This window comes from Myxocyprinus asiaticus, chromosome 41 (assembly GCF_019703515.2).
Source record: "Myxocyprinus asiaticus isolate MX2 ecotype Aquarium Trade chromosome 41, UBuf_Myxa_2, whole genome shotgun sequence".
Classification (NCBI taxonomy): Eukaryota; Metazoa; Chordata; class Actinopteri; order Cypriniformes; family Catostomidae; genus Myxocyprinus; species Myxocyprinus asiaticus.
Genome location: NC_059384.1, coordinates 2,071,871 through 2,077,870, shown reverse-complemented (window position 1 = coordinate 2,077,870; position 6,000 = coordinate 2,071,871). Strand labels below are relative to the sequence as shown.

The 6,000-nt window shown below is 34.3% G+C and overlaps 1 protein-coding gene across 2 annotated transcripts in view; it reads left to right on the top strand.

Moving 5' to 3' along the window:
- The first annotated feature begins 993 nt into the window (after nt 1-993).
- LOC127431504 (microtubule-associated protein 4) overlaps nt 994-6,000 on the top strand; it is a 108,349-nt gene continuing 103,342 nt past the window's right edge. For both annotated transcript variants that reach the window (XM_051681944.1, XM_051681942.1), the window contains exon 1: nt 994-1,079. The gene's annotated coding sequence lies outside the window, so the exon portion shown is untranslated. The remainder of the gene's footprint in view (nt 1,080-6,000) is intronic.

The window sequence follows — 6,000 nt, the reverse complement described above, 5'->3', positions numbered from 1 at the left end:
AATGGAAATTTGCTTACAGTTTTCTTTATTTTCATTATTTTATTTTTTTTTTTTATTTCAAATGAGAAGTTTAAATGATAACCCTGTTTGTCTCTTTATAGGAAAATTCCTCCGCTCTCAAACCTTTCAAGAGATTTCTGGAATTGCCCAAGGGAAATAAGAGATCTTAATCAATTTCTTCACTATTTAATGACACTTCTAAAATTATAAAAACAATGTGTAAAACAGATACAGAAATGTGTTTATAATCAAGGCAAGTGAATCCAGCTCACTTCTGTGAGGAAATAAATACATTAACAAGTTAAAAGTGGCATTTTAATTTCTATTCTGTATCTTTCTATTCTAGTTTAGAGTCAAACTGAACCAGGAAAAAACATCACTTAGAGATGTGAGTTCATGATCTGAACACCAGATAGCGACATTCAACCATCAGAAGAGAATAAATAACTCAAGCAGTGATTTCAGATGTCAGATCTGGTTTTACTGTTAAATTATGCATGCATTAATATGCAGCATCTGAGTGATAATAAAAAATAGTTTGTGAATTAATGTCATTCATGGGAATAAAGTAAACGTTAGTATTTTAGGAAATTATAGATAATTTAATATTTAGCAAATATTATTTTCTTCAGTTTAGTGAATGTTACAGATTAATTTAATTTAATTTAATTTAATTTAATTTAATTTAATTTAATTTAATTTAATTTTTATTTTATTTTATTTAATTTTATTTTTATTTAATTTAATTTTATTTTATTTTATTTTATTTTATTTTATTTTATTTTATTTTCATTGGCTCACCCAGTGGCCGTAAAAGGAATCAAACTCTCTCATTGCTCGCGCCGCATGCCCATCAAAAGTGCGCCAGTCGGACAGACGGCATCAGACCCGAAGACACTCGTACCGCGCCGTGAATGGAGGAAACAGCTGTCCGTCTCTTTTTCTTGTCCTATGATTGGCTGAGAGCGTCAGGGGGGGCGGTGACGTGTGTATGCGGTCAGTGAAGAGCGCAGGGCGGATCAGCGAGAGGCCGCGACAACGACACACGCGCAGAAAACTCTCCGAAATCAACGGAAACGGTGAGAATAAACTTATAAAAGTTCATTAAATCACCTTCATCATCATATTTATCAGACGAGAGAGTGACGCGTGAATGTGCGCATGCTTAGGGCAGTTTGCGCACGCGGCTGAGTGTGTGTGTCAGTGACAGCGTGTGTATGTAAATGGGGTGTGTGTGTCAGTATGTGCGATTGTGTGTGTGTGTGTGTGTGTGTGTGTGTGTGTGTGTGTGTGTGTGTGTGTGTGTGTGTGTGTGTCAGTCAGTCAGTCAGTCGGTGTGTGTGTGTGTGTGTGTGTGTGTGTGTGTGTGTGTGTGTGTGTGTGTCAGTCAGTCAGTCAGTCAGTCAGTCAGTCAGTCAGTATATGAGTGTGTGTGTGTGTCAGTCAGTATGTGTGTGTGAGAGAGAGAGAGTGTGTGTGAGTCTGTGTGTCAGTCTGTATATGTGAGTGTGTGGGTGTGTTGCTGAGCTGATTCACACACTCTGTACACACTCACACACACGGGCACACATACAGTCACACAAACAATCACACACACACACACACTAACACACATACACACAAACAATCACACATACACACAATCACACACTAATACACAAACCCAATCTCACACACACACACACACACTTCTAGTTACAATTAAGTCACTTTGGTTAAGTTTATTGTTGTTAAGTTGAAAGTATACACATTGTATCACTTCAAACATGAAACAGTGATTTGGATTGTGTATTTACAGATAGCTCTGGTAATGAATAATAAACATTTTCTCTTTTAGTTGTATAATGGAGGGTTTGTATAATTATATCAGCAATCAGCTAGAGTAGATATCGGTGTAACGTGCATCTGATCTCATGCAGTCTGTAAAGTTTGTCATGTTCAGTATATGATGCATTCTGCTGGGGATTTAGATTTAACAACCATCAATCTCTACATCAGTGGGATTACTGGAGATATCTGCAAAACTGACATGCACAAACTATATGGAGTTATATATGTGCCAAAATTCTGCACGTGCAAAATTGTGTTTTAAGCACACACACATTTTCTGTGTATGCGACATGATATTTTGAGTGCACAAAAAGGTATTTTGCACGTGCGTTTTGTAAAGCGATGTATCTTCTTGCAAAAATGAATTCACTTTGAGCAAACAAAAATACGTTTTGCATTTGAATAAAGTTTATTTGAATGTGAATTTGCACATAATACACTGCTTTACAAAACGCGAATGCAAAATACCTTTTTGTGTGCTCAAAATAAAATCTTGCATGCTCAAAGTATCATTTTTGTGCTCTCAAAATATCATATTGCTCGCTCAAAATATAATGTTGTGCACAGAATTGTGGCACACATATAATTCCATAGAACCACCCTAGATTTATATGTGCTCAAATGATGGTGACATTAGTGTATGTGTGTGTGTGATGTCATGAGGAAATACTGGTGACAGATGCACGTGGACTTTGTTTTAATGTTGTTTTAAAATGGTCTTCGCACAGGTATTAGCAGAAATGATTTCTATCGATTTCTATTGAACATTTTGTATTTACACATTGAATATATTCTGTGTGGTTTCGTTGGTTCTGTATTTGTACCACGCAACAAATGTAACTGTACCTCCAACGTACCAGCCCAGTTATGTGCCAAAGATTCTATTCTATTCTATTCTATTCTATTCTGTGCGGTTCTACATTATTAGATTCTGTTGTATTTTGCTTTACTCTACTAATTATATTCTGTTTTATTCTATTCTACACTACATATTCTATTCTGCTCTTTTATATTCTATTGGGTTCTGTGCTGCTCTATTCTACACTATCAGTCTGGTTTTTTGTTCTACACTCTAATTCTATTCTTTTCTGTTTTATTCTACAGTATTATTCTGTTGTATTCTGTTCAGCACTATTCTGTTCTGTACTGTTCTACACTTATGTCGTTATATTCTATTCTGTTCTGTGCTGTTCTACACTATTATATTCTGTTGAATTTTGCTCTACTCATTCTATTTTATTCTTTTCTACACTAATTCTATTCTGTGCACTTTTATTCCTTTGAATTTGGCTCTACACTACTAATTCTATTCTGTTCTGTTCTACACTATTATTGTGCTTTTCATTCTACACTATTAATTCCATTATTTTCTGCTTTATTCTACACTGTTATTCAGTTCTACACTACTTATTCTATTCTGCTCTATTATATTCTATTGAGTTCTGTTCTGTGCTGGTCTACACTTGTTATATTCTATTCCATTCAGTGCGGTTCTACACTATTCTATTCTGTTGTATTTTGCTCTACTAATTCTATTCTGTTCTATTCTACATTCTAATTCTTTTGTATTCTGTTCTACACAACCATTTCTATTCTGCTCTATTATATTTTGAGTTCTGTGCTGAATACACTTATTTTGTTATTCTATTCTATTGTTCTATTCAACACTATCATTCTGTTTTGTTCTACACTACTAATTCTATTATTTTATGTTTTTTCTATGCTGTTATTCTGTTGTATTCAGTTCTACACTGCCTATTCTATTCTGCTCTATTATATTCTATTGAGTTCTGTTCTGTGCTGGTCTACACTTGTTATATTCTATTCCATTCTGTGCGGTTCTACACTGTTCTATTCTGTTGTATTTTGCTCTACTAATTCTATTCGGTTCCATTCTACACTCGGATTCTTTTGTATTCTGTTCTACACAACCATTTCTATTCTGCTCTATTATATTTTGAGTTTTGTGCTGTATACACTTATTTTGTTATTCTATTCTGTTCTATTCAACACTATCATTCTGTTTTGTTCTACACTACTAATTCTATTATTTTATGTTTTAATTCTATGCTGTTATTCTGTTGTATTCTGTTCTACACTACTTATTCTATTCTGCTCTATTATATTCTATTGCGTTCTGTTCTGTGTTGTTCTACACTTATTCTATTCTATTTAGTTCTATTCTACACTATCATTCTGTTTGTTTTTGTTCTACACTCTACTTCTATTCTTCTATTCACTTATTTCATTCTATTCTGTTCTGTTTTGTTCTGTTCTGCACTATTATTCTGTTCTTATTTTACACTTATTCTACTGTGTTCTATTCTATTCTACTCTATTCTCTTCCAGAGTCTGGATTCACTCTCAACACAACAGAGTTTATGCTTCTAATGGACTGTTGTGAATGTAAAAACAGCCCTCAGTTTGATTGAGAAAATGAGATGGTTTCTTCTCCCACTGATTATAAGGGACGTTTCTTGTCTGTATCCAGTATTCATCTCAGTCCTGCTCAGGTGTTCCCAAGCTTGACTTCTACCTGCAGTTATTATAATTGTCTGTCTTTCCTTTTGGTTTAGCTTGAATTGGAGTTTATGATACAGTAAGTGAGATGCTTAAGGATTTAGTTTGACTTGCAGACATTTAGATCAACATTTTTACTTTGGACATCAAGTTGCGACTCGACATGGCTATAAAATATATATATATATATATATATATATATTTGTAGATGTTGGTCAGTTTAACATGTAAATAATACGTCTGACATTAAAAATGAATTTGTTTTACGGCTTTTTTGGTGCAATTCAATCTGGCCGGTTCAGTTATTAAGTCATTAAGCAGGACTCTTGTTTGGGTTGTTTTTGGTTATTTTTGTGTTACCTCTTGAAGTGCATCAGGAAGTGAAAGTAAAGTCATTTATTTGGCACAATCCAGTATTCTAGGTGGTTCCTTTTGTGTGTGTTTGTGTGTATCAGATGGTTTACAGGAAGAGATCGTAGTTCAGTGATTTGATAGGGTGTGTATTGTGACAGACGTGCTCTAGTACAGGTGTGTGTTTGTGTAGAGATCGCTGAGTCACAGAAACCCCCCACATGCTTCCTGACACATTTAGAGAGCGACTTTCTGCATGTGTTGCCAAGCTGCTCCATGACATTATGGGTGGATACCTCGTTAATAATGCATTTCCGTAAAGTGATAGAGGAGTGCAGTCTCTCTGTGAATGTGGGGGTGGGGGGGGTGCTTTGTTGTCATGAAAATAATGCAAGTGGTGCTAACATTTTTTTTTTACATTTTCTTTAAATGCAAAAATATCGTTATTTATTTATTTTGAGTTTTGGGTGAAATATGAGCCGGACATTTCTTCATGAGGTTCACCCTGAGCGTGTTCACCTCATTGGTTGAGCTGTAATCTCTCTGACTGCTCTCAGCAGGACGATTTCAAAGCTTTACGCTCGATCATGCACTGGGAAATCTCCAAAATCACCATTATAAAGCCGTTCAGTGAGGAGAGAGAGATTTCAGATGGACGTAATGAACAGAATGCATGATGGATGACAGAAAAGTGAGGGATTGTAGCTGTATGAGCTCCAGATTTAGTTTGAACACTGATTTTACATGAGATCTGTTGTCAGGAGTGACATTAGGGCTGCTCCCTTACCAAAATTTTGGCTTCGGTACGATACCATCACTGGTACATTGGTGTCAATACTAAATCGACGGCAACAAATAAATACCCTCAGATTACTGATTAAATCACAGGAAATGACTTAAGTATTTTCAATTTAAAAATGATTATCATCAAAACAGTGTTTAATCAAATTAATACATAAAGCTTTAATTAAATAAAATATAATGAGGAATTTTCAACAAAAATAGCAATTATTTTTGGTCAAATAAAATGCTGCACAACAGAGCTTCACTGTATAAATTAAAACATTAATATAAAAAAATCTGATACCTGCGGCACAAGGCTGATAATGAGTACACTTGTTTTTGTAATAATAGTAATAATTATAAATATTAATGATAATTATAATAATAAACCATTTATTATTAAATTATCATTATTAGTAGTATTAATGCTATTACTTTTATTATATTTTTTTTCTATAGAATAGTAACATTTTTCTGTCATGATGTCTTCAGTTTCACGCATCCATTTAAACAGAG